This window comes from Phocoena sinus, chromosome 6 (assembly GCF_008692025.1).
Source record: "Phocoena sinus isolate mPhoSin1 chromosome 6, mPhoSin1.pri, whole genome shotgun sequence".
NCBI lineage: Eukaryota > Metazoa > Chordata > Mammalia > Artiodactyla > Phocoenidae > Phocoena > Phocoena sinus.
Window position 1 is genome coordinate 12,068,936 of NC_045768.1, and position 14,140 is coordinate 12,083,075.

Consider the following 14,140-nt stretch of genomic DNA (forward strand, 5'->3'; position numbering starts at 1 on the left):
CAACATCATTAGTTATCAGCAAAATATAAATTAAAACCACAATGAGATTCCTCTACAAGCCCACTAAATGTTAAAATTAAAAGGACCCAATATATCAAGGACTGGCAAAGGGTGAGAAACGGCTGGAACCCTCATACATTGCTGGTGGGAATGTAAAATGGTACAAATACTTTAGAAACAGTTTGGAAGTTTCTTATATATAAAGTTAGACGTACACTTCCCATACAATTCAGTGATTCCACTCCTACATACTTATCCAAGAGAAATGAAAATACAAATATATGCAAATACTTGAACTCAAATGTCCATAGCAGCTTCATTCCTAATAGCCCATACTGGAAACAATGCAGATGTGCTCCAATGGGTAAATGGATAAATAAACTGTGGTATGTGCATACAGTGACGGAATACTACTCAGCAATAAAAAGGGGAAAAACCTACTGATACACACCATAAGATATACCTCAAAAGCATTAGACTATGTGAAAGAAGACAGACACAAGAGACTATTTTCTATAATTCCATGTACATGAAATTCTAGAAAAGCAAAATCATAAGTTATATAAAGCAGATCAGTGTTTGGACGAGGCTGCAGTTAAAGGGAGAAGATTTTTTTTTTTTTTTTTTTTTTTTAAGCGTTACGCGGGCCTCTCACTGCTGTGGCCTCTCCCGTTGCAGAGCACAGGCTCCGGACGCATAGGCTCAGCGGCCATGGCTCACGGGCCTAGCTGCTCCGCAGCATGTGGGATCCTCCCGGACTGGGGCACGAACCCGTGTCCCCTGCATCGGCAGGCGGACTCTCAACCACTGCACCACCAGGGAAGCCCAAGAGAAGACTGATTTTTAAGAGGTATTAGAGAACTTTCTGAAGTGATGGAATTATTATCCACCATTCTGTGGTGGTAATTAAAACATATTGAGTTGTTCACTTAAAACTGGTGAATTTTACTGTATATAAATTACATCTAAATAAAGGTGATTTTAAAATGGAAAAACAAGCAAAAGGGGATACTCATACAATTGAAAAAGAGACCCAGGATGATGTAGGTCCTTTAGATTAAGAATTCCCAGTACTAATTTAGCTATATGTACCTAAATGATGGGAACGATGTCAATCCATCTTTACCTTAAGGCCTTAGAACCAGGGGGCGTAGCTTAGAGTCAGACATATCTGGGTTTGAAAGCTGGCTCATCTCTTACTTGGCTAAAAAACTTTAGGTGAGCTTCTTATCTTCTCTGGCTAATAGCATCTACCTTATAAAGTTGTAGTGAGGGTTACAATTAAATGTGTCTATAAATTATAAACATGTAAAGAGATTCCAGTATTATCTGACATGTACATAAAACACTTGATAAAAGTGAAAGTGAGCAAAGTCTCCAGCATGGCTGACAGCTGGGGCTGTCCTCTGAACACACACACTCACACATAAGCACACACCCATGTACACAAATGCACATGTGCGTGCACGCGCACACACGCGCACGCTGACATACAGAACACTCAACCATATGGTTCCTAGAATATGTATTATTTTTATTTTTGTATATCTTATCTTCCTATAAAGCTATTCATGTAGGGGCAGAAATTGTACTTTAGTTTTGTAACTTCCACAGAGCCTAGCACAATGCATGACACATACTCAGTGCTTGATAAATATATCGAATAAAAGTCCAAAAGCTTCCTTAAGATTGAGTGATGGCAATGCTCATGTGGTCAACAGCTCTCCCTAAACTAGAATCTCTAATGCTAATGTTTATTAATTCAAGACTCATGTGAAAGAGGCACTAAACTAAATCAGAAAAGAACCTTATTAATAATTTAAAAGACATTCCAACTAAATACCTGAAAAAACCAAGACTGCTATAATGATTGACTCATTACTGACTTCCAAATTGTGTCATATGCAAGCAAGAGAAAATAACTGTCATGAGAAATAGAACAAAGGGGCTTCCCTGGTGGTGCAGTGGCTGGGAGTCTGCCTGCCAATGCAGGAGACACGGGTTCGTGCCCCGGTTCGGGAGGATCCCACATGCCGCAGAGCGGCTGGGCCCGTGAGCCATGGCGGCTGAGCCTGCGCGTACGGAGCCTGTGCTCCGCAACGGGAGAGACCACAACAGTGAGAGGCCCCCGTACCGCCAAAAAAAAAAAGAAAAGAAATAGAACAAAGACTTTGAGTCTAGCTCTAAACGCAAAATAAATCAAATCATCCTGCAATTATCAAGAGAAGTGACAAGGAAAAGGAGTCTGTATCAAAAACATACGCTACATTATTGTGGGTTAACAATTTTTATTCAGCCTAGGATATGTGAATTCTCTTGAACTCAGTTTTTTTAATTTATTTATTTTTGGCCGTGCCACACGACTTGTGGGATCTTAGTTCCCCAACCAGGGATTGAACCTGGGCCCTGCAGTGAAAGTGCCAAGTCCTCCTAACCTCTGGACCACCAGGGAATTCTCTTGAACTCAGTTTTAATTTTAAGCAACACATAGAATGTAAAATAGCAACACAAAGAGAAAACCACAGGCATACTGGGAATTAAGAAATCTTTATTTGAAATAAATCTGTTTCATGAACAGCTCAAACAACAACCGACCATAAATAGTCCCAGCTTCGACTGTGAAACTGCAGCATGACAAAAACTTATTGCACCCCTAGAATCATTAAGAGGAAAAATAATAAACTGAACTTAACTAAAATTAAAATTTTTCTGCTTATAAAATATGCCATTAAGAGAAGAAATAGGCAAGCGGTACATATATCTCAAAAGGAACTGTATCCAGAATATATACAGAACTTAAAGAAAGAGACAATTACTAAAATGGACAAAAATTGAGCACTTTATGAAAGAAAATATACAAATGGCAAATAAGCAAATGAAAAGGTAGTTACCAGGACAATGCCAATTAAAACCACAATGAGCTAGCCAGCCAAAGTGTCTACCAAGGAGAATGATTTCTTGTGCAATGACAGGAGGGCTACCACCTGGAACATTCTGCAGAGAGTAATTCAATCAATGGAGATTTGGAAAATCAGAATGATAATTTCAAAGCATTGAAGGAAGATGACCCAAAGCAGCATTAAGTAATTTCTGAAAAGTTCTAGAACTTGAAAACAGAAAGGAGAAAGGGGACTTAAAAGCACTAAAACAATGATTAAAATAAATTTCACATTGACAAAACTTTCCAGAAAAGATGAACGGACATTTTATTGATCTATATTTGTAGTTCAGCCATAAGAAATTATTCTGAAAAAGCTGTTAATTCTGTTCTTGAATTATATATCCACTGGAATATTTCCAAAAGAGAATTCAGATTTTTTTAAATGTCAGATGAATTCACTCTAGGAATTTTATGAAACAACAATTAAAGTTCTGAAACATGCTAAGAATGATAGATTCTGGCTTAGGACAAGCATGAAGGTTAGAAAATTATATGAAGAATTGAGAGGAATATGGAAAGCTTCAAAATATTTTATGCCAGTTTTATCAGTCATATTAGACTGATGATAAAGATAACGTGAAAAAGGATATAAAATTATGAGATATATGACTTGGACATTCAAATGCACATAGAATGGGAATATAACAAAAAACTGAAAAAACTCTGTAACTGGTTAGTTCTCATCCATCTGCCATCCCTCAACCATTTGATCATGGGAGTCATCAGATAAGTAAGGGGGAAAATGCCCTTGAGATTAGGTGATTTTGAAAATTCACATACTGAATTTTTGAAGCCTTCAAGAATGACAATAAATCGAGGAGTTCCATGTGAACCACTTGCTTAAAATATTTGGTCTTAGGAAATATGCTGAAGAACTTGGGAATAAATCCATTTGACTTGCCAGAGACCAAGCTGTACAAAAATGATCCAAAAATTCTAACAATGATGAATTCAATAAGTTCCTATCAGAATAATGACATCGTTAAATTTGAAAAGATTCTGAAAACAAATCACAGTAACGTTATGGATGATTACTTCCTAAGAGAACACAGCAAAGAGCTTTTGTAAAATATCGACACCCAAGTGCTGATAAAATTAAGATTTGTATCACAATACATAGTCCTTTTATTTCTAAGGAGTTCAACATAAATGTAGCTGACATAGGGAACTTGCTAGCACAAGGCATACTGGCTGACACTATTCATGGCCAAATTGATTAAGTCAACCAAATACATCCTTTCACCAGACTATAATTAGTAAAATGACTTAACAGAGAACAAGCTTTTACAAATGTACTTGAGGCAATCATGCAGAGACATAAACCTTAAAAGAACAGGGAATGGCAAAACGACTGTAAGGTGATAGGTCCTGAAAACTACAAGTGTTGGCAAGAAGTAGCTCTTTTTTAATCAACTGGCTTTATGTTTTGGTTGCTTCATTTATCGTAAGAGAAACAGCTTTAATCTCCAGAAAAAAACAAAACTGCCATATGATCATGCAGTATTAACATTTTGCAAACTTTTTCTGTTAAGAGCCAGATGGCAGATACTTACTCAACTCTCCCTTTGTAGAGAAAAAGTAGCCATAGACAATATGTAAATAAACAAGCATTTCTGCATTCTAATAAAACTTTATTTTCAAAACAAGAAGCATGCTGGATTTGCTGCAGTTTGCCAAGCCCTTCTCTAAATATACAACACAATAATTTGTCACCAGCAACATGACCAGAGAGAAGATTTTTGTAATGATTTTGAATATACTGACATGTTACTGATTAATTTTTTATGTTTTACTTGCAGAAATTCTGTCACAAACAAGCTGCAACAACTTGAAATGTATTTACCTTTGAACACTTTTTTTCATGTAATAATGAATCTTAAAAATGTTTGCTGCATTTTACAAAAGTCAATTCTTCAAAGTCTGTATATTTCTGTATCTGCAACGTAGTAAAGATTTAAATGAAACCCTGTAATTATAGTGCCATATTGTCCCTTATAGTTCAAGCAGCAATACAAACAGTATACACAATTCAGAAACTAAACATACACATTGAAACATATTAGACTGGCTAAAATAAAAAGACAATACCAAATGTTGGTGAAGATATGAAACAACTGGAACTCTTAACTGTTGCTAATGGAGATATAAAATGATACATCCACTTTAGCGAATTACATGGCTGTTTCCTGTAAAGTTAAATAGGCATTTACAGAGACCCAGCAATTCACTCCTAAGTATCACACAGGAGAAAGAAAAACATGTGTCCAAAAGAAAACCAAAAATGTACAAAAATGTTAATAACCTTATTTGTAATGGCCAAAAACTAGAAACCCCAAATGTCCATTCATAAAAAAAGAGATAAACAAATTACCATCCATAGAATGGAATACATACATACATTGTTGGAAATAATTTCATTAAATACCATACTCTAAAATAATAGCACTTTAAAAATTTATTCACTAAACAAATACTAAGAATTAATACCTCACACTAAAATCCAAATCTTTTTTATTTCCCCTTCCCATACTCCTGTCAAATGGGACTAGTCACTGTTCCCCAAACATAACCCCAAATTAATGATATACCTTACTGCATCTTAAAAGGAAAAATCTAACCTTTTATTTTCTTAGTATAATAACAAACCCTTTTTGTTTTCTTATTTTAATAAGACATTTTTGCTTCCTTACAATAAGAATACTGGGGAAAATGAGAAAAAAAGATAATTTCACTGTAGCTAATGTTTGATAAGCATATATCTAACTTTCTATATAATTATTTTTATAAAATGAGCCTACATTGTTTTGAAAATTAATTTTACTAACTTACTAACTTTACTAACTGTAAAATGTTGTGAGCCTTTTTTCCTGTTATCTGACAGTTATCCTACCCTAGCATTTCTAATGCACAGTAACCTGTCACATGTCTATACCATAATTTACTAGGCCAAATCTCTGACTTTGGAAGATTCAGGCTGTTCTACTCCTTTTGCTATAAACGAGGCTGTAAAGTAGAGCCATGATTCTTAAGGGGTAAGAGATTATTTCCACAATCACTCCTTTCCCCCAAAGGTTCAGCGTAACTCTTGTGTTTGGATTTTGACTTACAATGCCAATTTGTCCTCCAGAAAAGTTGTACCAATTTATATACCACACTGGTAGCACCCTCACAGCAGCTGCCCTGCTGTTTTGGAATAGTCACTTACGTACTTGTCCTGGCCTCCTTCTAGTCTGTATAAAACTAAGAATTGTACCTAAAGTTGCAAAGAACTACACATAAAGTTTACTGACTCCATCCCATTCTAATTCCAATGCATTGTTTGCTGAACCCACATGGTGACAGATGTAAAAAAAACAAAAAACAAAAAACACAGCACTATCACGCATATATTTCCTTGTCCTGTCAGTTGCCATGGCCTAGAAGCAATAGCACCCAGTAGCAATGAGCACACCTAGTGTCAGGATCTTGGTTTCTAATACCATTTACTAATAAAAGGAACCAGGCTCCTTATGGAAATGGCTGATTCTAGTGCTGGGGCAGGAAATATATACAAGATGATCCTGGAACACCTAGAATTGCCAAAGAGTAAGGAAGAACTTCCCCCCTGACTCACACCACAAAGAAAACAAACCCACAGCAATGGGAACATGTCAAAGGGAAACATGAGCCAGAGTTCCCAGTAGCCAAAGCTGGAACAATGTAAGCAACAAAATTAATGAAGTATTACTGGATTATAATCTAAAGTATAAAATAAATACCCATGAATCTATACTTATATAAATAAACAGCCAAATAAGTAAATAAATGGGGGGGAAAAGAGACAAATCTCCCATGAAGAAGAATTCCAAATAATTTATGAAAACACCCTGCCCTGGGACTTCCCTACTGGTCCAGTGGTTAAGACTCTGTGCTTCTACCACAGGGGGGCACAGGTTTGACCCCTGGCCGGGGAACTAAGATCCTGCATGCCGTGCGGCACAGCCGGAAAAGAAACACACACAAAAAAACCACCCTGCCCTTATGGAGGGAGCCCACTCCTGTGTGCGCTGTGCACAGTGTCTTCCTTCTCAAGAGTACAGTATGGTAAGGGGAAAAAAAGAGTAACGACAATGGAGAAATCTGACAAACATGACCGTAGCCAGATGATCAACGTCCACACTAATAGTGACAAGTCATGTTGATGGTACATACCCTTGATATGAGGTAATGAAAATGGGAGTTTACCTTTGTGTTATTTTTCCCCTAAACTCATAACCTTATGAGAAAAACATCAGACAAATTCCAAATGAGGGGCATTCTATAAAATACCTGACCAGTATTCCTTAAAGCTGCCAAAGTCATCAAAAACAAAGAAAGTCTAAGAAACTGAAACACAGTCAAGAGGAGCCTAAGGAGACAGAAGGACTAAATATAACGAAGTATCCTGGATGGGATCTGGAAGAGAAAAAGGACATTAAGAATAAACAAAGGAAATCTAAATAAAACATGGACCTCAGTTGATAATAATATATCAGTATTGGCTCACTAACTGAAACAAACATATCATACTAAGATTTGCACTTATTAGGCACTCAATAAAATGCTGGACTAAATTTGTGGAATAAAACTGGTGAATGCTGTGGGTACAAGCTCAATAGTAATAAAAAGGAGGCTCTGTTGATATAATTGATTTCTAGAGGACTTTTCTTTCTTGTCCCCAGTTTTTATGCTCTTTTTAGTGTATGTAAGAAAGCAATAGTGACGTTTTGTTACTTTCTTAAATTGTAAGGCTTGTCTAAAATAATCTGTGCAAAGAAAAATCTAAGGAAATAACATTTGTGCTGTTTCCTTCTCCCATCTTGGTTTTGAAAGTCGTCCATTAGGTCAAATCACAGTGGTACCACATTCTGTAATTTTTCTGGATGACTATTTTTATACCTTACTGTGAGAATTGGCTCTCTGAGTAACTTCTCAGGATTAACAAGGTACTGGGAACTGACGGAAACCCTCTGAATACACACCCTTTGTAAACTCAAGTTGAAAAATAGAAAGCTAAGAATGGCAGGAAGAAAAAGAAAGTACCCAAACAAAGAAAATGCAGTGGAAGGTTGCCATGAGAAATAACCAGCATAGAGAAGATTATTTCCAAAGTAGCTTGTTGCCTAAAGAAAAAGATCTTCTTAAGGCTATCCAAAATGTTATAAATGCTTTGTTAAAAGCCATCATGTAATACTTATGAAAACAAAACAAATACCACCAAAATTCCACTCAAATCCATCATGCTATATCCTCTCTTTACAATATGTTTCACAGAAATAAAATAATTTTTTGGTTACATTTTGCTCTTTAAAAGCCAGCTACAGATTGTCAGAAGTGTTTTTAAAGACTTAGCTTTTTAAATTCCCTAAGAAAAAAACTCAAAAGAAGGAAAATGAAATTGAAGGAGTACTATACTATAAAATTAACAAATAAGGACTAAAAACCTTCTGGAGGTAAAATCATTTTTCTTAATTAAACATAACTCCTGTCATTTGTAATTTAATTTCATGTGTTTTGGAAGTAGCAGAATTGCTTAAGTGCAAAGGTAAAGAATAAGACTTCTAAGCCTATGAAAACAGATGTTCTTGTGTTTGGGCAAGATCAAGATGGGCCTACAAAAACCTGCAAAATCTGGAAATTTCATTTCAATGGGTCATGTTAAATCTAATAGCATTTCTATTAACACCATTTTAACAGAGTCAAAAAAGGTGATTAAGAAAAACAGTTAACAATTATTTTAGTTAACAATTATTTTGTCGCTTAAAAAATAGCTCTGTCTTTTAAAATCAAATACTGTAGCCATCTTACGGAATGCCTCACAGGAATTCTGACAAAATAAAAAGAAGGTATGTAAGGTATTCTTAGCCTGAGATTTAATAAACAGATTTAAGGTTTACCATAAATTCTCCGACACTGACTGCAAAGTTTTGTGTGTTATTTTTCTAAGAACATTCTTAGATTTTAACAGATTCACTAGAATGTGAAGCTTCATGAGGGCAGAGACTTCTGTTTTGTTCACATGCATTTCCAGCACCTAGAAGAGTACCTGACAAATGGTAGGAACTCAAATATTTTCTGAATAAATGAATTCTCAGGGGATATATGATACATATAAGGTTCAGAGCCACTTACTTCCTATTGACAAACTCACCTTTACAGACTTAAAAATAATTATTTAAGCCATAATAACTAGAGCGAACAAGGATCTGTACTCATTGTTCTAAGCACCTTATATACGGATATATCATATATCTCTACCTGTGTTAACAACCCCCTGAGGTGGGCTCTATTATGTCCCCCATTTGGCAAAAGAGGAAAGAAGTTAAATCACCTGGCAAGCAAAGTAAGGAGCTGGGACTGGAACCCAACTGGTTCAGCTTTCTAGTTCACGTTCTTAACCCAAATAAACATACTATAAAAGTGAAGAAATTCTCTTATCAGTAGTGAATGGCATTTATAATTCCTAATATATGAAAAAATGCTTTTGTCTTCTAGACTCTTATAACTAAAATCAACATGATACAGACTTTGAAAATGTGCTTCCTCCTTTTACTCATATGAAGGCTATTCAGTGTTTATGAAAAAGCAGAAATCGCTAAAGCTCTAATTACACAGAGAAATATATGATGCTCTTAAACATAAAAACAAAGTGAAAAAAGTCTCAACATGTGGCCCTTTTGTAAATTATTCAAAGAAAAGGCATTTTCCCTAAATGCTAGGTGGCCTCCAACATGTATCTTAATCATTTCAGGTTTTAAAATAAAATATGTAATATTTTAAATTATTATGGCTTTATTCTTTGATTAGGGTTGACCACTTGATAGATGTATTGTTAGACCACAATATCCTGGCCTCTCAAAGAACCGCCTTCATGAAACTGTGCTACTGGCATGTTTTGAGACACTATTTTTAAAAAATTGCCATAGAAATCTTGTATCTCATGGTGGTGAGGACACCTCCTACCACATTACTCAGTGTCCTTATCAGAAATTCTGTTTCTTCTAAAGAAATATGGCTATTTTTTTTCCCCATGGACAATGATTAAATGTCCATTTTTGTTTTGGCCTCCAGAAACCTCACAACCAAATCTGCAGCCCAACCTTAAATAATACAGGAGGTCATGGCCTGTATATCTGTGTATTATCTTCCTGTTCTATCTCTATTTTTCAAATCTCTTATTTACATTTTCCTACTTTTCTGAATTGTAAATATTCTAATAAGGTACCTCAATACCTTAGTAATGAGGTACAGTGTATTTGCATAAAACAAATTAAAGCCCTTCAATAGCATTTCATAGTTCAATCAACAAGAATTCTAGAAATAAGTATCTGATTGATGGGCTCATTTAACACTGACAGCGCAAAAACATTTTTACCTTAAATTCAGATTTCAAGAACATAAAAATGTATAGTCATGCAAACATAATTTTACTTGTCCCTATGTAACTAGCACCACTGATCTTCAAATCAGTTTTCTTTCAACTTGCAGTGCTGTTATTCCATACCAATGCAATAGCAGGAATTTTAGTATAAACTGGATTTGTGGGTAGATATTATTTTGTAAATTTATCCTGTTTTGCTCTTATAGGCAAAAATCGTAATTCTAGTAAAACTGCCACTGAATAACATTTAATAAAAGACTTTAAAAGCTCGACCAATGGGAGACAAGAAACTAATCTTTAACATATTTAAATAAATGAAATACTGTATTCAGTAATTACTACTGTATTCAGTAATTAATGTTTTAAAATTTCCATTCCAACCACATCAAACACAGAACAAACTGTAACTAAATTTCCATAAACATGGAAGTAACTGAAGGCACTGCAGAATCTGGCTACAACTATGTGAAGACTGGAGCTGGACTTCTGACAAAGAATAGAGAAGATGGATTTTAGGTGCTCTACCGAGGTCACATGATGTAACAGAACACAATGTGGTAGTTAGAACACTGACTCTAGGGTCAGGCAGTTCTGTGTCTGAAAACTGCCTCCCCTACTTCTATTGTATGACCTTGGATAAGTCACTTAACTGGTCTGAGCCTTAATATCCCTGGTCTGAGCCTTAATATCCCTATCTGTAAAATTTATGCAATGGTCACTGCCTTGAAGAGTTCATGAGAAGCAAATTAAATACTGCATGGAAGGCAGGTAGCATAAGGCCTTGCCATCAGTGACAGCTTTTTCCCATCAGACTTGAGATTTATGATGTTGGCCTATTTCCAACCTTGGGAGAGAAGCCAAAGGGCAAAATGTGTACTTGGCAGATTTTCCCATATTTGAAACTTAGTGAACTACTGTGAGGGATCTGCAATTTTAGAGAGTATCCAATTCAGAAATCCATTGTATCAATTTATTTTAACCAAATAAAACTATAAAGATAAATCAGGTAGCAGAAAAGCTGACACAAAATATAAATGGTGCAATGACTGTTTTTTAAAACCTATGAACTGTGCTAACCAAAACATTCTAGGAGCTCAGAAGGAAATACCTCTGCTGATTATCTTAAAAAGAAAAATCATTTCTCAGAGGCAAAAATCCATTTGGGTTTCTCTATTATCACTGACTCACTTAGTAAAGACCTCTGCTATTTCAAGACAATCAATTAACTATACCGACACCCAATGCTACTAATCCTTCTTTACTCTTTTTTCCCTTCCAGTAAGAAAACAACTTGCCCCAAACATGCACAACAAAAAGACAACTATATTCTATAATCAAGGAACTGCCAAAGAATCTTTTATTGCAGAAAGCAGACTCCAAAAGCAGCCTCCAGAAATGTCTGCCAAATAAGCGCCGCTAACTTTAAAACATTTAGCATGGTTATCAGCTGAACAGTTATATACTTATTATGTTGAGTCTATATACACAATGTAATAGAAAATTAAATGGCTTCTTCAGAAAACACAGCTTTTTAATAAAATAAGGTACGGCTATCACATTGTTTCAATCCAAATATGGCATTATAGTGCCATTCTAAAAATAAATCGAAGTCCCATGTGATATGCAGCCTTTTAGCTATGTTCATTTCCTTTTAGGGCTCAAGTTTCCCACAGGAAAATTATTCAATGTTTGGCAAAACTGTCCCAAATCATGTATAGATAAGGCACAACTGCTAACTACACCGTCAATCTTTTCCTGCTTTGCTATTGTTGATTCTCATTCACAGTACTCCATCATGGAGAGGTCCAAGAAGCAGGAAATACTCAAGAACTTTTATCTGACCAAAGTGAAACAAAAAATGTCATTTTGAGTAAAAAGGTGTTGAGGAGGTAATTTATGAGTCATCTAAATTAGAAGACCCAAAATTATTACAAACAAAGTCATATTCCAAATATGTTTCTGATAACTGTGATGAATTCCAAATACTTATTTCAATTGTATTATTTACATTACTGAGCAAAACTGCATATCAAATACCCTTATAAAATCTTCTCAAAATCACCCACTCTCATAATACAACACACACACACACACACACACACACACACACACACCCAAAATCAAGACCCATTCCCCAAGCTATATTTTTTTTATCTTTTTTTTTTTTTTTTTTTTTTTTTTTTTTTTGCGGTACACGGGCCTCTCACTGTTGTGGCCTCTCCCGTTGCAGAGCACAGGCTCCGGACGCGCAGGCTCAGCAGCCATGGTTCACGGGCCCAGCCGCTCCGCGGCATGTGGGATCTTCCCGGACCGGGGCACGAACCCATGTCCCCTGCATCAGCAGGCGGACTCTCAACCACTGTGCCACCAGGGAAGCCCCCCCCAAGCTATATTTTTATATAACCAAATCAATCAAATTATGATTTCTAAGAAAATGTTTATGAATGTTTCATAATGCTTAGCAAATATTCAGTTTTTCTTTAAAAAGCTAGTTTCTTCTGAAAATAACAAGTCTTAAGTCAAAGATTTAAGTATGCCTGTTAAGTAGCAAAAATACAAAGCAGCTATAAAATGACTAGTTATATTGAAATGACTTTAAGCTCTATAGTTCTCTTTTATATAGTTAACAAAATAATCTATATGAGAAGCTGTGTTTGAATGCTATTAGTCACAAACATCTCCATCAGTGAACTGCTGAACTGCATTTAGAATTCTGTAAGAGGTCTGCATTCATAAACATATTCACAGACTATAGGTATATGACCTAGGCTTCAATGTTTATTTTAATTATATCTATTTATATAGCTTTCAGGCAAAAATGATATTTCTTAGAGCCCCAATATATAAGAAAATCATGTTTAAGATTTTAATTTTCCTACTAAAGAGCTAATCTTAAGAAACAATTATCAATAAACAATTATTTAAAGATTTAAAAGCTATCTTATTCTATCATTAATGTATAAAGCTATATAATTAGTTAGATCTTTCTCTATTAACCTAAAAACTTAACGGCACATAGGTATCATACCAACCAAGGTCTGTTAGTATCTATGTAGTAATGGCTTATCACATAGGTAGTAAGAGCCAACCTGGAATTAAATTCTTTTTATGTTTTTGTATTTAAAATTCCTGGGTAATAGCAACTTTAAAAGGTACTGGATAAGCAATGATCCTCAATTTTATTTAAGCAAAAACTTCACCCTCGGGGCTTCCCTGGTGGCGCAGTGGTTGAGAGTCCGCCTGCTGATGCAGGGGACATGGCTTCGTGCCCCGGTCCGGGAAGATCCCACATGCCGTAGAGCGGCTGGGTCCATAAGCCATGGCCGCTGGGCCTGCGCGTCCGGAGCTTGTGCTCCACAACGGGAGAGGCCACAACAGTGAGAGGCCCGCGTACCGCAAAACAAAAAACAAAAAACAAAACAACTTCACCCTCCAATCCCACTAGCAGTACAAATAATATAAATACCAATGAAGGCATTCTAGAACCACGCATTTCATGTATTTTTACTTCCCCTTTCTGAGGTGACTGCCACTGATCAAGAAAACTTTCTAACTAATTAAGATTTTTCAAACCTTAATTTGTTTGGTTGAAAGTACCAATGGAAAGACTATTTTATTTCATCCACATCAAAATCTGAACACTTGTTTCTTTTTTTCCGAACCTGCTGGCAACGCACATTTTCTAAGCACTTGACCAATCAAGTGACTGAAAGGCTGAACAATCCTTTGGACTTATTTTGGTGTCATGATTGAGTCTAAGGGAGGTCTAAGGCCTGGATTCTACTCTCAGTTCTGCAACT

At 35.8% G+C, this 14,140-nt stretch overlaps 1 protein-coding gene and 1 pseudogene across 9 annotated transcripts in view; one reads left to right on the top strand and one right to left on the bottom strand.

Annotated features, from left to right (window-relative positions):
* Window positions 1-14,140, bottom strand: part of RABGAP1 (RAB GTPase activating protein 1) — a 160,433-nt gene that overhangs the window by 41,170 nt on the left and 105,123 nt on the right. The window lies entirely within an intron of this gene.
* LOC116755485 lies at window positions 987-4,194 on the top strand (annotated as a pseudogene).